Source organism: Cetorhinus maximus, chromosome 7 (assembly GCF_964194155.1).
Source record: "Cetorhinus maximus chromosome 7, sCetMax3.hap1.1, whole genome shotgun sequence".
In the NCBI taxonomy this organism is placed as follows: Eukaryota; Metazoa; Chordata; class Chondrichthyes; order Lamniformes; family Cetorhinidae; genus Cetorhinus; species Cetorhinus maximus.
Window position 1 is genome coordinate 47,973,034 of NC_135885.1, and position 19,906 is coordinate 47,992,939.

Genomic DNA, 19,906 nt, shown 5'->3' on the forward strand with positions numbered 1-19,906 from the left:
CCTCCCCCTATCAGCCCTCTAAACTGGATCATCCAGGCACGTGGATGTGTTTCACAACTGTACATAAGCGATATGCACCTGGCCAGCTGCACTTCACTCGGGACTTCAAGGTTTGTTTGTCTACCTTGCTTCAGGCAGCATTCACAGTCATTAGTGCACGGCCTCAAGGGCAGCACCACATCACTTTTAGGGGGGCTCACAGGCAGGTCTCTACCAATCAGATCAGCTATAAAGCGGGGGTGGCTTTTCAATGGCTACAGGGCTAGGGCTTGGGGAAGAGGGAGAAGTGGCCCCAGGCAAGGGAAGAAGCTGCACGGTGAGGGTTCTACTAGGGAAGGGGATGGTATCCCAGGCTGTGTGTGAGGGCAAATGTTGATCTGTGCAAGTGGCCTCAAGATGGTGAGGGCTGAGGAAGCAGTGCCCAGAGGAGATGAGGCAGATGGTGATGTGAGCATATGTGTGAGAGAGTGAGTGGTGATGTCCTTTGAGCTGGCAGTGAGTGAGATGCTAGTGAATGTGTGATGGACTTGTGAGTGTGTGAGTTTAGAGTGATACTCTTACCCTGGCAGCACAGATGAGGTCCAATTATCTGTTTTCAGCACTAGGTTGCCGACCTCTTGTGTGCAGCATTGGCACTAACCACCTCTGCCGCCACCTCCCAAGCCAGAGCAGTGAGACTGATGGGTCTCCTGCAGCCAGCTCGAGGGTAGAGGACATTGCAGTGGGCCTCCATGGCAGCCAGAAGGCATCCCAAGGATGCGCCACTGAATTGGGGGGCTGCACTCTTATTAGCTTTTGGGGTCATGTCTTCACTGGTGCTCTCCTGGGCTGCAAGCAGTGAAAAGTGTGCGCGCAGCTGCAATTTAAATATGGCACACTGCGTGAGGAAGCAGTGAGATAACAGCATGGTGGGCAAATTGGAGGCCGCCCACCAGCGAGACAGTGTGTTTCCTGTGGCTGCATAATTAATGAGGCAGGAATGGGATGATAAGGCGTGAAAATCTGCCATTGTGGCAGGAGGGTAAAACGTCATTTTTCCCGCCCGCTACTGCACTTAGTGCAAATCTGGGACGATTCTGCCCTAGGAGTATTGTGGTCAAAACGACCCTCATTACTGAAAATGCATTTCTGCAGAAGATGTGGCAAAGGAAGATGACTTTTTGTGGAAAGATTATGCCAGAGTTGCAAGCTGCCTGAGGCCGAAGACAAAAGAGGAAATTATAACTCCTAGGCCCATAATAGCTTAGAGGGAGTAAGAAAAAGGTTTCAGGTATCTGGAAAAGCGTGAAGGCAAATATATCTTACTTTGTGAACATGCTTATTCTCATCCATTGAAGCCATGCTCTCACTAGAATGTTCCTCTTCTGTGGCCCCATGGTGGGAGCATGCTGATGCTATTTACCCCATTTCACTGAACTATTGTGTACAGCTGTGGGTGAAGGATTTCAGTACAGCGGGCATGGTGACATTTCACACGCAGGAGCTCCAAGCTTTGCTCACATAAAGTAGTGTCTATAGAAACACCATGCTGCATCATTTGAAAAGACTTAACCCTAGAAAGAAGATGATCTGGTTGCATGGGTTCCTATTACCTTTTGTACTGGGTTCCACTTCCATGTCAAGGCTGCACATAGCTACAGGGAGAGAAGTAGGATTGGCAGTCATCGTGAAGCAGGTGAAACTACATTGTCACAAAACTGTAATATTTTCCAAATATTATTATAGGCTTATGGATGTGGATGGTTCTGTCTGTGTGACTAATTTAATTGAATTAGAGTCAGATAGACTACAAAGTTGAAATTATCAAAAGAGTTAAGTGTAAAGCAGACTTTTGAATTGGAGATGGACAAGCGAGGATGAGGATTCCACAGATAAGGTGTGAATGAAGCTTGCATTTTTAGATAAGTGTTTAATTTTCATGGGGATGGTAGGATGTTTACAACTAACAAGATAAATTGGCCAAGCAGTATGTTTATTTTTCCCAAAGGCACTGACCACATTGGCAACAAGAAAGATTTTTATATTATGGGGAAAGTAAATTACTGAAGACCTGTAGAACAATGGGATTTTACGCATTAAAGAGAGAGAAACATATAGAAAGAAGGATGCAAGTTATGTTGGGGGATGGCTGTGTAACATCTTGAAAGGTACACCATGTAAAGCAGCCTTGGGGGAAAGCCTCTAGCCACTTTTGCAAAAGTCTGCTGTGTCCAGTAACTAAAGTTGTGTTAAAAGCCTTTGGAATTCCACTGTTGAGTGGGTGCTGTGGTAACCTTGCTGGATTGCTTAGTTAAATTTAAAATCTATTTTAGACTGTTGCCTTAAAGGGGGTGTGTAGTTGGGAGTCAGATTAATTAGGAATTTTGGATTTGTTATAAAATCAAGTAACAGTAATCTTATGTATGTGTTTGAATTATTTTCTTCTGTTAATAAATATTTTAATTTAATTTTTAAAATCTCTAAAGGTGTTAGTGGACACATTACTTCTGAATTCAGTGCACAAATCTTCTGATAATGAATACAAATTGCAAAACCGTTGTGAAAGCATGGGCAAGTTTCCCTTGTGGATTTGGTCGCCTGGTACACATTGCCTGCCACATCATAACAACATGAATATTCTGCTTTTTTGGCAGTGGGGCTGTAGAGACCCTGAGATAAGGCATGTTCAGAGCTATAGTGCCACCTCCTTGCAAGGGCCCTCCATTAGTACTGAGTCTTAATACCCTGATCCCCTTCCTGAATCCTCACAGCAGGGATATATAGTTCAGCAGTTGCATCATATATAAAATATCTTACAATCTTACTTCTCTTTTAAGCTATTGCCATAGGGAAACATTGTAAATCATTTTTTTTCTCTATTTCTAGGGCAGGATTTTTCAGTCAGCATGCGGGGGCGAGCCTGACACGCAAAATGATTCGCGATGTTTCATTCGGCGGGCGCACGCCAGAATCGGCCGCTCACCTGCCGATATTTAAGCCGCCTAATAAGGAAGTAATTAATGTAATTGTTAATGCTGCCCATCCAACCGTAAGGTCCCACAAGCGGGATAAGGTTTCCTAAAACTTTTATTAATTAAATTTAATTAATTAAATTTTAAAATTTTCCGAAATATAAAAACTTGTCCCATCCCATGTAACACTTATTTATTTAACACATTTATTTAATAATTTCAATAGCGATTCAATCTCCCTGAGACAGCTCCATGCCTCAGCGAGATTAAAACGCTCTTCCGCACGCATGCGCAAAAGATCTCTGACCCCAACTCTCTCTCCTCACCCCCGCCTGCACAGGTAGCGCTGAGCGCTACAGCTCGCGTCTTATGCCGGGCCCCGCATAAAACGGGCAGCGATCGGCACGGCGACTGCCCCTTCCCACTCCCGCTCAGCCCACCTGCCAACTGAAAAATTCAGGCCTGTAGGTTCCTCTCAAGATAATGCAAGGCAAGGTGGCTCAATGGATCCTGATACATCACAGCACCAGCACAGACAATACAAACACCCTGTAGATTGTAGCTAGTGAGTTTGAGGAAGGTACCTGGGAGCTCCACTCCAAGCCATTCACCATCCTGACTTGGAACTATATCTCCTTCACTGTTCCTTCACTGTCACTGGGTCAAAATCCTGGAACTGCACTCCCACCCCGCAACAGCACTATGGATATACTTACACCACATCGACTGCAGTGGTTCAAGAAGGCAGCTCACCATCACCTTCTCAAGGGCAATTAGGGATGGGCAAAATGCTGGCCTAGCCAGTGACGCCTGCACCCCGTGAATGGATAAAAGAAACTAGCTGAATCATGAATCATAAGTGAGGAGGAGCAAATAACAATGTCAGAAGTGGAAGAAGCAAAGTCTATGCAGGCTGCAAGTCCATGCCACAGGGATTGGTACCCTACTGGACCTGCTTTCAGGTTGATGCAGGAGCAAAGGGCAATTGTTGCAGTTTGTGAGCCCACTATGTGCAGCTGCAGCAATTATCAGAAAATGCGCAGCTCTATCATCATTGCATTACAAGGATTTACAGAAATGCAGAGAGCCATGGAACAAATAAACATCTTCCTGGTCTCCTGCATGGAAGAATCAAACTAGCAAGAGAAGAAATGGAAAATGGCTTTCTGTACAATTGTTATGTCTTGGTATTCTGTTTGGAAATCTGCCATGCCTGGGTTGGACAGACTGGACAATCATTTAGAAAAAGCAATGATTGTAGGCTTTCGGCAAAGAGAGACATCCTATGGACTGCTTCAGTGCTTTCTGCTGATGCTCCTTCTAGGATGCTAAGACAAGCCAATGTGATAGAATAGGCTACAATGAGGTGAATTCCACTCAAAGTGACACCACATCCTCCCCCACTCAAGTCAAGCTTGTGAAAAGGTTGAGGAAATGCCCGAAGTGCTTGCAATCACTGTATTGTCAGACATGGTCCCAATTAATTCCATATGACATTGCACCTAGGTTGAAGGAGATTACAATGACACCTGGACAATGCTACATGGCAGCAACCTGCCACCACAGTTGCTCCTCTCAGTTAGAGAGCACTTAGGCACAGACTAACATTAAGAAATAGGACAAGCACACCTTAAAGGATCACCAAAGGGAAGCACGAGTGTAGGCCACATCTTCTGCAAAAATGGCATAAAATATATATAGATCTTTTGTTTTTCTGTTGCATCGATAGTGCATGTGAAGTTGGAACTGAAAAATGCCAAATTTGCCTCCATTGAGGGAAGTTGTGGCATGTTATTGACAGCAACAATGTGTGGGAGACGTATGGAAAAATAATGGTTAATGGCCAGAGAGCTCCATTATAGGGAGCATGTTTGAAATCACAGAGTATCACACCAATCCCCCTGTCTGGATTCCATTTACATCAATGGGCTGGATTTTACCACTGGCTTCAGTACCTTAACATTGGGACTAAATGGGAGTTCTGACCCCGCAATTGCCGGTTACAAAATAGGCACCAGGATATTCCCGGAGGCAGCTGCCAAATTGAGCCAGCAATTCTGAAGCCTTGGCAGCTCCACCAGGAGAGGTGGATTATGTTGAGGCAGATTGAGAGGGTACCTCATCATGTATAAAATTAAATATCAGAGGGACAAAGCAGGTAGATCTCTCTGGATGGCCTATTGTGGCCATAGGATTGGCCTCCCTGCCCACGACCCCTTCTTTAGGACACGGATACTCAGCTCTGAAGAACCCCCTGACACCTATCTTCATGAATTAGCAGCCTCCTGACATGCGGGGGGCCACTCCAGCACTGACAAATAGCCAACAGGCTGAGAAAATTACCCTTAATGGGGCTTTGGTTATTTCAATTTTCTGTCCACCTTTGATCAGCCGGCATCTGATCCCACCCCTGGGAAACCTTCCCTCCAACAGGAATGCATCAGGGAGCTTTCTTAAGGCAGTTCTCAGCTATTTTCAAAGCCCCACCCCTCCCAGCCCATCACCTCCAGGCTGGGAAAATCCTACCTTGTGTGTCAGGTATCAGCAGTGTCTCAGTTAGTAGCACTCTCACCTCTGCGTCACAAGGCTGGAGGTTGATGTCCCACTCCAGAGATTTGAGCACAAAATTGGCGCTGATACTCCAGTACAATGCTAAGGGTTGGGAGCATTGTTGGGAGGAGCCGCCTGATGAGACGTTAAACTGAAGCCAAGGCTGCTTTCTAAAATGGACACAAGAATTCCATGGCACTATTTTGAAGAAGGGCAGGGAAGTTCTCCCTGGTGTCTTGGCCAATATTTATCCCTCAATTAACATCACAAAAAAGCAGCTTCTCACATTGCTACTTGTCAAATTGGCTGCTGCATTCCCTACTTTACAACAGTGACTACACTTCTAAAGTGCTTAATTGGCTTTAACACGCTTTGGGCACTCAAAGGTCCTCCATCTCTTCCTCATTCATTTAATGTGGGCCTTCAAGCCCATGAGATTCCTCTTTGAATTACTGCATGCACACTTCTCCTTGGATAGTACAATTACCCAACATGCAGCAGACATCAAGGATTTTTGGGACTTTGCCAAGAGCAGAATAAAAATGGCATAACATCAATCTTTACAAATCTTGGCACTTATGCCATTAGTTGAAGCAAGAAATTTTTGGGCCGTGCCAGAAGGAAAAGCCAGTAAAACTTCAAAATGGCTGATACTGGCCCAAACTGGAGTTCCATTTTAAGGTCTACAAGACCAGTTCAGACCAGTACCAGTCATTTCCCAAGCTTTGCTGATATTTTCCTCAAGATACATGATGCTGCTGTATTATTTCCTTTTCAGATTCCTTTAAGCGAGCCGTCCTCTTCTCCTTGGTCTTCTAGATAGTTGCTTGCTCTTTGCTCCCTGAGGAGGGTGACCTGAAGTGCAAATTCAGCAACTGCCCTCACAGGCATGCAGTTCCATGCCCATGTATTCATCCAACCATCCAGCAAGGTGACGTACAACTTTGCCACCTGTCCTCAGAAGCTGTTTTACACTTTCACACCTCTGCTGGGCCTGACTTGCTGGTGGGACAGGACATACCCAGGGCTGGTGATGGTAGTGTCTGGGACATGATCTGAAAGGTATGATTCCGTGAGGATGACTATGTCAGCCTGTTGCTTGACTAGTCTGTGAGACAGCTGTCCCAATTTTGGCACTTGCCCCAGATGCTAGTAAGGAGGACTTTGCAGGGTCGACAGGGCTGCGATTGCCGCTGTCGTTTCTGGTGCCTAGGCCGATGCAGGGTGATCCATCCGGTTTCATTCCTTTTTTGTGACTTTGTAGTGGTTTGTTATAACTGAGTGGCTTGTAGCTTGCTAGACCATTTCAGAGGGCATTTAAGAGTCAACCACATTGTTGTGGGTCTGGAGTCACATGTAGGCCAGACCAGGTAAGGACGACAGATTTCCTTCCCTAAAGAGCATTAGTAAACCAGATGGGTTTTTACAACAATCGACAGTGGTCATCATTAGACTTTTAATTCCAGATTTTTACTGAACTAAAATTCCACCATTTGCCGTGGTGTGATTCAAACCCAGGTCCCCAGAGCACTACCTGAATTACTAGCCCAGCAACAATGCCACTACGCCATCACAGCCATGAGATTGTGAATTTGAAACAAATTGCAGAGAAACACAATCAAGCCCAACAATTTTATAGAATATTATCCATTAATTAGGCAAATAAAGTAGGGAGTCAGACATTATATACAAAATCCTGCACACCCATCGCCCCACTTTTGTCCAAGTTCGCCTGTTCCCCAGTGAAAATGCTTTGCCTCAGTTGTGGTCAACAGAAATATTTAGCCCATGTATACAAATGATAAATTGTCCTGTGGTTGGAGGCCATCAATCATTATAGCTGATGTACACAAAAAACATAAAATCGTCAACATGGCTTGTTTGGGCACGAGATTGTGAATTTGAAACAAATTGCAGAGAAACAATATCAAGCCCAACAATTTTATAGAATATAATCCACTAATTAGGCAAATAAAGTAGGGAGTCAGACATTATTAAACAGTTATAAAATCTTGAGTGTTTCTTTTCCATTTAATTTTATTGTGTAGAATTTTATACATTTGTAATTTCTCCTGGACATATTAGGAACAGATTCTTCTCTAGGCTGCAATGGTGATAGAAGATTGGTGGATTGGAATTTCCAAACACACTCCCAGTCTGTGCTCTTGAGCCAGGCTGATCTTTCAAGGACACAGTCTTTTGAATGATTTTGCCAATCTTAGGCACCATTGCCAAGTCTGGCTGCCTCAGGTGGTGGGGTGCAGAAGGGATACGGTAAAATGCTATAGTTTCTGCTGTGGCTAACATGGCTGGTAGCACTGGTAGAATACTGAGATTTCACTTAGATGTAATTTGTGTTCTCTCCCATTATTCACCGAGCCTAGTGCAATCAGGACAGAAATACCTTGCATGATGTATTTTGTTATTTGCATTTAATTACAGTTTTTTTTTATTTATTCGTTCACGAGGTGTGGGCTTCGCTGGCTGGGCCAGCATTTATTGTCCATCCCTAATTGCCCTTGAGAAGGTGGTGGTGACCACCTCCTTGAACTGCTGCAGGCTATGTTGTGCAGGCACATCCACAGCGCTGTTAGGGAGGGAGTTCCAGGATTTTGACCCAGCGACTGTGAAGGAACGGCATTTTATTTCCAAGTCAGGATGTTGAGTAGCTTGGAGGGGAACTTGCAGATAGTCGTGTTCCTAAGTAACTGCTGCCCTGTCCTTCTAGGTGGTAAAGGTCACAGGTTTGGAAGGTGTTGCTGAAGGAGCCTTGGTGAGTTGCTGCAGTATACGTTGTAGATGGTACATACTGTTGCCCCTGTGTATCGATGGTGGATAGAGTGAATGTTTAAGTTGGTGGATGAAGTGCCAATCAAGTGGGCTGTTTTGTCCTGGATGGTGTCCAGCTTCTTGAGTGTTGTTGGAGCTGCACTCATCCAGGCAAGTGGGGAGTATTCCATTATACTCCTGACTTGTGCCTTGTAGATGGTGGACAAACTTTGGAGGGTCAGGAGGTGAGTTACTACTGCAGAATCCCCAGCCTCTGACCTGCTCTTGTAGTCACAGTATTTATATGGCTGGTCCAGTTCAGTTTCTGGTCAATAGTAACCCCCAGTATGTTGATAGTGGGGGTTTTAGTGATGGTAATGCCATTGAATGTCAAGGAGATGGTTGATTCTCTCTTGTTGGAGATAGTAATTGCCTGGCACTTGTATGGCGCGAATGTTACTTGTCACTTCACAGCCCAAGCCTGGATATTCTCCAGGTCTTGCTGCATATGGACACGGACTGCTTCAGTATCTGAGGAGTCGTGAATGGTGCTGAACATTGTGCAAGCATCAGTGAACTTCCCCACTTCTGACCTTATGATGGAGGGAAGATCATTGATGGAGCAGTTGAAGATGGTTAGGACATGACCCTGAGGAACTCCTGCAGCGATGTCCTGTATTACAAACAGGTGAGGAGGACTGAGCTAGTTCCTCTTCTATTCAACCTCCTCGGTTGATCGCGACAAGGGTTTTAACATTTCTTTTCCTCATAAATGCCTTTTCCAATCCAAATGTATTTATTTGTTAATAAGGAGCCAATCAAACCAGGTTTTCTTGAGTCAAAGAAAGAGTAAGCTTATTAGCTGCTAAACCCAAGAAAAAATAATAAATGCAATCTCACACATACACACACACAAACACACACACAGTCACACAGACACACACATATCAGAAGTAAGAAAGTTAGAGTCCAATAAAAAGTTAAAAGAATGTACGATTAAGTCCTTTGCTTATCATTGAGGCTTAGATTGCTAAATGTTGCAGCTATTTGTAGTTAGTTAGTTTCCTGTAGAATTCTGGGGTTGAATTGGTTCAGATCTGCACTTTATTTAAGATATTCTTTTAACCGCAGAGAGAGAGAGAGGGAGATCTTTACTGCTCTCTTCCAGCAGTGTTTTTAAATGATTGTCATATTTCTTTCTCCTCCTTATTTCTCATTCTGGTTGGTAAACCCAGTTTTTAAAACTCCTGTCAGTATATTACCAGAAAGGAATTCGATTAGATGTCTTGCAGTCAGGTTTGCAGGCCAAGTCATCCCATTTTTTGATCTTTTCATCTCTGAAACTTCTGACACATTTCAAGATAGAAATCAACAGGAGATGGGGGTGATTTCATCCTCCACGAGGGGTTTTGAATGCCTGATGTGGATCTGGCTGGTGAGCAGTTCCCATTGTCTTGCTAGAACGACTGCAGATCAAAGTCCAGCACTTTACATTTTAATGCCTTCCTTTCAAGAGAGTCCCTGTTTGAAGTGGACCTTGACACCACCACCACCCCCCAACCCCCATGTGAAATTCCATACAACAGGTCTGCAGTGTAACTCCTATAGAAATTTTTCAGAGAAGTTGTCAACTTCATCTCAGACATCAGGTGACCCGTGGCAGCCATTTTTGACCATTGTCTTTTCTTATACTTTTTATACAACAGGTCTTCTTTAAACAGTTCAATATGTCTGTGGTTAGCTGGTGAAGTTGTAGGTAGATCTCACTCAGTCACAGTTTCCCGCTGTTGTGTCACTTCGCTCTCACGAAGAATGAAATGAGGTCCAGTCTCATTTCATTACAAGGAGCAAAAAAGAAAAAATATATAAAACAACAAACACATGAGCTCCCATTAATTCTCTTAGCCTTGGTCAAGGTTATCTCCTCAGTTCTAACTGGGTCTCTTAAGTTCTGGACAGGACATCCGCAATCACATTTGACTTCCCTGCAATATGGATGATTTTTAGGTGATATGGTTAGAGAAACAAACTCCAGTGGAATAACCTTACATTCTGAGCTTTGAATATTTTCATAAAGGTTAAAGGGCTGTGATCAGTATAGACTGTGGTCTCTCTTTATCCATTTCGGACATATATCTCAAAGTGCTTGAGAGCCAGTAATAAACCCAGGGTTTCCTTTTCTACTGTGAAATATTGTTTCTGATGTTTGTTTAGTTTTTTGGAGAAGTATCCGATTGGTCTTCTATTCCTGATTCACCCTCCTGAGGACATCGCCTACCCTGATGTCACTTGCATCGATGGCTACTTTAAATACTCGGTTAAAGCCAGGAGCTGCTAGCACTGGTTCGTTTGTTCAAATGGCTTTCAACTTCTCAAAATCTGTCTGGAATTTCTCAGTCCATAGTACTTTTGCTTTTTTTCTGTAGTAGGTCTGTCAGCGGATCAGCTACTGTGCTGAAGTTTGGGACGAATCTGTGGTAGAACCCGCACATCCCTAAGAATCTCATGATTTCCCATTTTGTTGTGGGAATGGGGAACTGTACTACCTTTGCAGCTCTGAACAGTAATTGTCTTTGACCCACTACGTGTCCTAGGTAAGTCACCTGAGCCTTAGCGAACTCACTCTTTGTGGGATTGACCACTAGGTCAGCTGACTGTACTTTCTGGAAGAGGGCTTCCAGTTGCTCAAAATGAATTTCCCAGGTGTCGTTGTGCACTAGGAGGTTATTTAGGTACACCATGCAATTGGGTAAACCTGCCACTACCTGGTTCATTAGCCTTTGAAAGGTGGCTGGGGCATTTCTGAGTCCAAATGGCATGACTCGACACTGGTATAACCCATCTAGAGTTACAAAGGCAGAGATTTCCTTCACTCGGGTGGTCATGGGAACCTGCCAGTACTCCTTGAGTAAATCCATCTTGGTAATGTAGGCTGCTATACCTACCATATCTATGCAGTCTTCCAGCCAGGGTATCAGGTCGGAGTTAGTTCTGGTCACAGCATTAAGTTTTCAGTAGTCAATGCAGAGCCCTGTGGGGCTATCCAGCTTGGGCACAAGCACAACTGGGGAGCTCCAGCTAGGACTGCTAGGCTCTATTAGTTGGTGCTCCAGCATGTAGTTAATCTCGTCCGGAACCTGGGCCAGTTTTTCTAGGCTTAGACGATAGGGATATTGCCTATGGGAGGGGCCTCTCCCAGATCCACATCATGCAGAGCTGTGTGGTGCAGCCTGGTTTGTCTCTGCATAAGGTTTTAAATGCAGTGAACAGCCTCATCAAGTCTGTTCACTGTTCTTCACTTAGGTGGGTGAATAAGGAGTCTAAGTTCGCTAGAATCTCTGTGTTTGTTAGTCGGGTAGTAGGGGGTTCAATGTGGGCTTCACCCATGTCTCCCTCCAATTCATCCTCACTGCTACACTCATCCTCTAGGTCGATGGCAATGGGACAGACCATTACCTGCTTGTCCCCTTCTCAGCTGTGGTATTGTTTTATCATATTGACATGACACAGCCTTTGCTTTTTCCTGTGGCCTGGGGTGTCAACTAGATCACTTACCTCCCCGAGCTTCTTTGCTACTCTGAATGGGCCATTGAACCGGGCCTTTAAGAGTTTACCTGGTATTGGTAGGAGCACTAACACATAATCTCCTGGCTGAAAGGTTCATGTTTGTCTGCTGTTTCTTCATAGCCCTCTGGGAGATGTTAAAGTGTTCTCGGGCCACATCACAGGCTCTCATGAGTCACTCCCGGAATACTGTTACGTAGTCTAACATGGAGAGTTCCTCCTTCTGTTCTAAAATCCTCTCCTTGATTAGTTTCAGAGGATCTCGCACTTGGTGTTCATAAACTAATTCAAACAGAGTAAAACCGGTGGACTCAATGGGTGAGTCCCTGGTAGTGAACAGAAGAAAACCTAGTCCTTTATCCCAGTCATGGGGTTACTCGTGGCAGTATATCCTGATTGCTGTTTTTAGGGTCTGGTGGTACCATTCTAGCGCCCCCTGAGACTGCGGGTGATACACTGAGGACTTCAACTGGGTCACACCCAGGTTACCCATGACTTCCTGGAATATTTTGGACATGAAATCTAAGCCCTGATCCGACTGGATCTCGGTGGGCAGCCCGTACCTGGTAAAGATTTGGGTTAACTCCCCCACCACTGTTTTGGCAGATATGGTTCTCAGGGGAACAGCCTCTAGAAACCAGGTAGCCATGTAGTAGCCCCCTTTTGTTTTGAGCAGGATTCCCACACAGCCGACTAGCACCTTGCTGAATGGTTCCCCAAAAGCCAGCACGGGGATCATAGGTACAGGTTTTATAGGTTAAGATTTCCCCAAAACCGGGCAGGTGTGGCAGGTTATGCGAAAACCTTACTACATCCCTGTGGGAGGTGGAACCAGTGAAAATGCTGGCTGATGCGGCTCGGACGTATACCAACATGCCCAGCCATCAGAATTTTGCGAACAAGATGTAATATTGCCCTGTGGCACCTCAGTGGCACCACTACCTGATGGATCACTGTCCACTCCTTGTCTGCAGATCTGGGAGGGGGTCTCCATTTCCTCATCAGCACCTCATTTTTAATGTAGTAGCATTCAGGGACTGCTTCTGCCTCAGCTTCAGTCTGGGCAGTCTGCACAAATTCTCTTAAAGGCTTGCTGAGCCGCAACCAAGAAAGATTTATTTATTACCTCCTTAGGGTCTTCTAGACTCACAAAAACGGTTTCAGATAACCAGGCTGTAGGGTGATCTGTCTGCAGTGCCACTTCAGCCTCCACTAACAGAGCTTGTCTGGCGATAGACCGCGTTACCACGCAGCCAGGGAGAACGCCAGACACTTTCTCCTGCAGCTGTTCTGTCTCCCTGACCTCGTTCAGCTCCTCTGAGACTACTGGGAATGCTATTACCTTTTATTCTGCCAGGTTATTGCCGAGGAGCAGATCAACCCTGTCCACAGGCAAACTGGGGACAACTCCCACAGTCACCGATCCTGAAACAAAGTCGCACTCCAGATGCGCCCAGTATAAGGGGGTGGGCATGTACCCCCCTTCAGTCCCCTTTACCAACACCTTGACACTTACTGCACTCCCTGGTGGAAAAGTCATGCCTTTTCCCAGCAGTAGAGTTTAGTTGGCCTCTGTATCCCTCAGTATCACTATAGGCTTACTCGTCTCACCCTAGGGAAAATGTGGGCACCCTTCCTTCAGATACAAAACCCTTGTAACTCTGAGAGATTTGTTTAAACTCAGCAGTACTCTCAGTAGTGCATCGATAGGGATTTGCTGCCACAGTCAGAGCCATAGCTTGGTCTGCCATGCTCTTGACTGACTCCCATTTTCTATGCGGCGTTCATGTCCCCGGTAAATCCCATGGGTGTTTCCCGTAACCTCCAGCAGTCAACGCGAGGTGCCCTACCTTTCAGCAGTTAAAACACACAGACTTTCTGGCCTTGCTTTTCTTCTCAGCACCATCCTTTCTGGCCTGAGTGACAATGTTAGAAATGCAGGTCTCTTTAAGAGTAAACCAGGACGAGCTTCAGAGAGAATTGAGAGCAGGTGATGCTCATTGAAACCTGTGCTTAAGAGCTGGGTTTCCCCCCAGCAGTGGGAGCTGCTTTTGGCGAAGAAGAGGATCTAGAAGGGAAGAATGGAAACTGGTATTTGTACTGAACTATAGTTTAAAAATAAAACAGTTGTGAATCACAGAATGTCTTCTGCTGCTTGATTCGGTTAATGGATATCCACCTGTGAGACATGAGGAGGGCCCCGTGCATTCCAGCTGTCCTGTCTCTCCATGGGTGCTCAGTTCCTCTCACTTCCTATCCTTTTCAGTTGGTTGAGGGTGACTAGGGAAGGCTTTCCTTTGGGATAAGGCCTTGTGGGTCAGCTCATAATCATCAGCCAGTGTTGTGCCTGTCTGGCCACTGTTACTCTCTGTTCCTCCATGTGTGTTCTTGAGTTTTTTAACTCTTCAAGGAGAATTATTTCACAAAGGCTTTCGTCGGTGGCTTACGTTTTAAGTGCCCGTACCCACTGGTTGAAAGCAAGTTGCTTAAGCCTTTCAAATTCCAGGTACATCAGGTCAGGCCATTTCCTGAGGGTACAGAATTTCTGACGGTACACCTCCGGCACTAACTGGTACACACTTAGAATAGTCCTTTTTGTTGCCCCATAGCTTGTGGGACTTTCCTCAGGCAAGAGGGTTTAAATCTCGTGAGCTTTTCCTGAAAGCTTACTTTGCAATAGCAGGCACTAGCGTTAGACTGGCCACTTTAACCGCTGCTAACCATTCGAAAGAGATAAAGAAGGTGTCCACCTCAGTTTCATCAAACTGTGGATTAAATGGACACATTTGAGTGCTTCAGCCCTTAAATCTGACCTAGTGGTCTCTTCAAGGGACACAGTGGGATCCCTGATTTGCAGTTTGAGCTGTTTTAATTTAAACTCCCTTTCCCTTTCCTGGAATTCTCTCTCTCTTCTCTCCATTGCCTTTCCTGTCTTTCTTTCTTTTTCCCTTTCCTGAAATTCCAGTTCCAATTTCTGCTGCTCCAATCTTCATTTCTCTGCCGCTAATTTATCCATTTAATTCCTCAATTTCCACCTCTAGATGTTTGGTCACTCTCTTGAAAATTTCTGATTTTTCTGGTTTTCAGCTGAAGTTCTAATCCTAGGGGCTGAGCTAGCCCTTTTAGCTCTTCGAAGGACGGAACTTTTAAATCCCCATAAGTAACGTCCCTCTCTTCTAGAAAAGCACTGCTATCAAATGTGAACGTTTTTACACTTTAGTATTACAGACCAAAGAAAACCCTTCTGCAGTTAATAAATTGTTTTCGAAGGAGCACTTTACTTTCCCCACTCTAATTCTTTCTTTAGCCTGTAGGAACAAATCTCAGAAACAAGCCCTCAATTTTGTTATGATCGGGTGAGGAGGAGTGAACTGGCTCCCCTATCTTCAGCCCCACTCAGCTGGTCGTACATTGTGGCTATTTAAAGTTAGCTGCTTTCCCGTAGAATTCTGGAGTTGACTTGGTTCAGGTCTTTATTGGAGACACTTTATTAGCTTGATGGAGAGAGAGAGATCATTTACCTCCCAGAGGAGTTTTGAATGTCTGATGGGTATCTGGCTGGTTAGCCATTTCTATTGTCTTGACAGAACTAAAGCAAATCAAAGTCCAGCACTTTGCATTTTTAATGCTTTCCTTTCAAGATAGTCCCTGTTTGAGGTTGACCTTGACACCCCCGGGTGTGAAATTCCATGCAACATGCAATTCATATAGAAACTTTCCGGAGAAGTGGTCTTAGTGTCAGACATCAGGTGACTCATGGTGGCCATTTTTGATCGCTATCTTTTCTTGTGTGATTCAGGAAAGCATTTCTTATTATGCCTATGCCTATGCCTATGGTTAGCTGGTGAATTTGTAGCTAGGTCTCACACAGTCACAGTTTCCCACCGTCGTGACACATGGGACAGAGATAATTGATTTCCACCAACCACAACCATCTTCTTTTGTGCTAGTTATGATTCCCACCAGTGGAGAGTTTTCCCCTGATTTCCATGGACTTCAGTTTTTCTGTATCTGCCCATGTTTGGCTGGACAGATCAGACAGCCAACCTCACTTCTGATGGGAAATCACAAAAGTGGTATCTGATAGCGGGCAGCTGAAGAAATTGCTCAGCCCCCTGATGTTCCTGTCATGCCACCATGCCTTTGCAGCTGCACTGGTAAATTGTTTAACCTGAAGAGAAAATTCAGCCCTACTATTCCCTGGTGGTCAACTACCAATTGTTTCTTGACAAATTTTTGGTATTGGTATAATAATCCTAAATTCTTCAGTAAGGAAGACATTGTGTGCTGACAGGGAGCAAGCTGATTGTCATCTGCTGTCAATCATACTGTCAACAAATAAATGGAAATGACCTGCTCCCCCCCAAAAAAATAATTGCTTATAATACAAAAAAGAATTATAGACACCCAGGTGTGATTTCAAGACTGTAATCTCATCTTAGGGGGGTTTGAATGACTATTATAAAGTGCTCAGGTTTTGCTCTCACGATTTATAGTGTCACATGAACCCCTCGATTATATTCCTGCCTTGTAATCACTCCCAGGTGTCCATTATTCTCTATTTTTTTTACCACTTCTAACTGTTTTATATTGATATGTAGTTTGCACAGTTGCATTTGCTTTCTTTCTCTACACAGCATTTTATATTATTTGCCTGCCAGCAGTTTATCAGGAGGGACTGACAAGCAATGTTTAGGATGCAGGATTTATTTCAAATATAATGCTTCTAAGTGGGGACCATCTGCTTATCATTGTCTGTTGATTTATTTGAAATATGTTTGCTGTTTAAATTGAAAATGCCTTACGAGAAACAGTAAAATTTCACATTGGTAGCCAGTATTAATAGAGTCACAGGAAATCTTTTTGTGCATTTATTTCATCTACCAATTGATTAAGAATCACTCCCTCTTAACCAAAGATTTTCTCATTTATTCACACGATCATTTTTTTTCCTTTAGCAATTGGTAAAGTTGAACCAGGACAGTTAATGCGACCTCCATTGTATACTTTTAATACATTTACATTTGTCAAAATAAATAGCTCCCTAATTTCTTAAAGCATTCAGTACAGCCATGCATGGCAGGTACCAAATGTATTCCATTTTGATAGTTGTAAAGAAAATATCAGTATGCTCAGGATTCAAACCAAGTATTTAATCAGTGCAATGTTTATTAATGTTAGTTTGTACCATCTCCCTATGTGTCTAATGTATCAGAGGAAACATTAGAAATTGAGTTACCTCTGCTAAAAGTAATCTGCACAAAGACCATATATTTTGGCAGCTTGCCCACTGGTTCCATGCTAAGCTTTCAGCTAAGTGGTAATAAATATCCTTAACGTAGTATGAAGAGGTTCCCACCTATGTCAAGATGATTACTCTTCCAGGCATCAGAACTGCTGCAATGAGTAATCCTCATTTCTTTGGAATGACTTAAAGAATTTCATAGTAATCTTCGGCCCTACCTGACTGCTGCAGGTGTACCAAGGGGCATTCACATTTCTCAAAGGAAAAAATAACAGCGCTAATCTTCATAAGAAGTAGGATTGCTAAAGAGGCCCACTAGCACTAAGGATGGGGAATGCTTTTCTCTAGGATGGATCAAAACTTCGAAATTATTTTGTAACCTGTAACAGGATTTACTTTCCCAAAACATTCCAGAATCGCTATTTCAAACCCAAATTGAAAATTGTGTGCATGAGTAAATCTTGTATGATCCTATCAACAGTTTCAAAAAAATTTTCAGGAAGTGAGGTTGTTGTTTTCATATCTTCACATTTCTCCCTTGGAGAAGACAGGCCACAATATGGAAGGCTCCATACATGGCCATCATCACCAGCCCTGAACAGCGGGAGCTTATAGACTCCCAAAACCCATACCCAATTAACACAAGCATCCAGCTGGATATCAACTCAGAATTCGGAGCTGGATCTCCAGTTTCAACTGACCGATAATGTCTTGAGTGGAATTATTTCTTAAGACTAAAATTCAATTTAAGTGTCACTACAATTGTCTGTTTCTTCTCTTTGTACCTCCTTACACTTGTCCAGTCTGTCTTTGGGTTCACGGAAGCAGTTTAGCACATTGTCATTAAGACAGGATTAGCATTAATGCTTCACCTTTTTGACATAGCTTGTGCTACCAGAGGGAAATTGTCCCCACTATTCTTTGAACAAGCAGAGTGCTGCACAATTCTGTATGCATATACCCACAGAGCTCCACACAACAGCACCCAAAGGATAAAAGCAAAATACTGCAGATGCTGGAAACCCTGAAATAAAAACAGAAAATGCTGGAAAAAGTCAGCAGGTCTGACAGCATCTGTGGAGAGAGAAATAGAGTTAACTTTTTGAGTCATATGACCCTTCTTCAGAGCTAAAGAGAAGTAGAAATGTGATGAAATTTATACTGTTTAAGGGAAATGGAGCAGATGAAGCTGGATAGAAGACCAGCTATAGGTGAGGGCTAAGGAGAGATTAATAAAGATGCCCTGGACAAAAAGGGAGTGTTAATGGTAGTGGTAGAGTCCAGCCCCTGTTCAATGGATCCTTTCACCTGCCTCCAGTATTCTCCCTCCACTTGGACCCCTCCCTCTGGCCTCTTAACTGTTCTTGATCTTTTCATTGAGAACTGTCAGCGTGACATCAGCCATCTCAATTTCTCTGCTCCTCTCACACACTCTAACCTGTCTCCTTCTGAACTTGCTGCATTCCATTCTCTTAGGTCCAATTCTGACTTTGTTATCAAACCTGCCTACAAGGGCGGTGCTGTTGTTGTCTGGCATACTGACCTCTACCTCGCAGAGGCTGAGTGATAACTCTCAGACACTTCTTCCTCCCTCCCCATGGTCTCACCATAACACCAGCATCGAACATCAAGCCATTGTTTCCAGGACTGTCACTGACCTCATTTTCTCTGGGGATCTTTCCTCCACAGCTTCCAACCTCATTGCCCCTCAACCCCGGACAGCCTGCTTCTACCTCCTACCCAAAATCCACATACAGGACCAGTAGACCAATTGTGTCAGCCTGTTCCTGCCCCATGGAACTCATTTCATTCGATCTTGACTTCATTCTCTCTCCCCTTGCCCAGTCTCTTCCCACCTACATCTGCCATTCCTCTGATGCCCTACGCCATATCAACAATTTCCAGTTCCCTGGCCCTAAGCACTTCCTCTTCACCATGGACATCCAATCCCTCTACACCTCCATCCCCCACCAGGATGGTCTGAGGGCTCTTTGCTTCTTCCTTGAACAGAGGCCCGAGAAATCCCCATCCACCACCATCCTCCTCCGCCTGGCTGAACTCGTTCTCTCCCTGAACAATTTCTCCTTAAACTTACCTCGCTTCCTCCTAATAAAAGATGTGGCTATGGGTATCCGCATGGATCCCAGCTATGCCTGTCTCTTTATGGGGTATGTGGAACATTCCTTGTTCCAGTCCTACTCAGGCTCCCTCCCAACAACTCTTTTCTCAGTATATCGATTACTGTATCGGTGCTGCTTCATGCTCTTGTCTGGACCTGGAAAAATTTTCAATTTTGCTCCCAATTTCCACCCCTCTATCATTTTCACATGGTCCATCTCTGACACTTCCCTTCCCTTCCTTGACCTCTCTTTCTTCATTTCTGGTGATAGACTGCCCACCAGCATTCATTACAAGCCCACTAACTCCCACAGCTACCTCGACTACAGCTCCTTACACCCTAATTCCTGTAAGGACTTCATCCCATTCTCAGTTCCTTCATCTCCGTCACATCTGTTCCAATGATACTACTTTCCAAACTGAGGTTTCCCCCCCACTGTGGTTGACAGGGCCTTCAGCCGTTTCCAACCCATCTCCCACGCCTCTGCCCTCACACCTTCCTCTCCCTCCCAGAAACATGATAGGGTCCCCCTTGTCCTCACTTTTCACCCCACCAGCCTCCACATTCAAAGGATCATCCTCCGCCATTTCCGCCAACTCCAGCATGATGCCACCACCAAACACATCTTCCTCTCAGCCCCCCGTCAGCATTCCGTAGGGACCATCCCCTCTGGAACACCTTGGTCCACTCCTCCATCACTCCCAAATC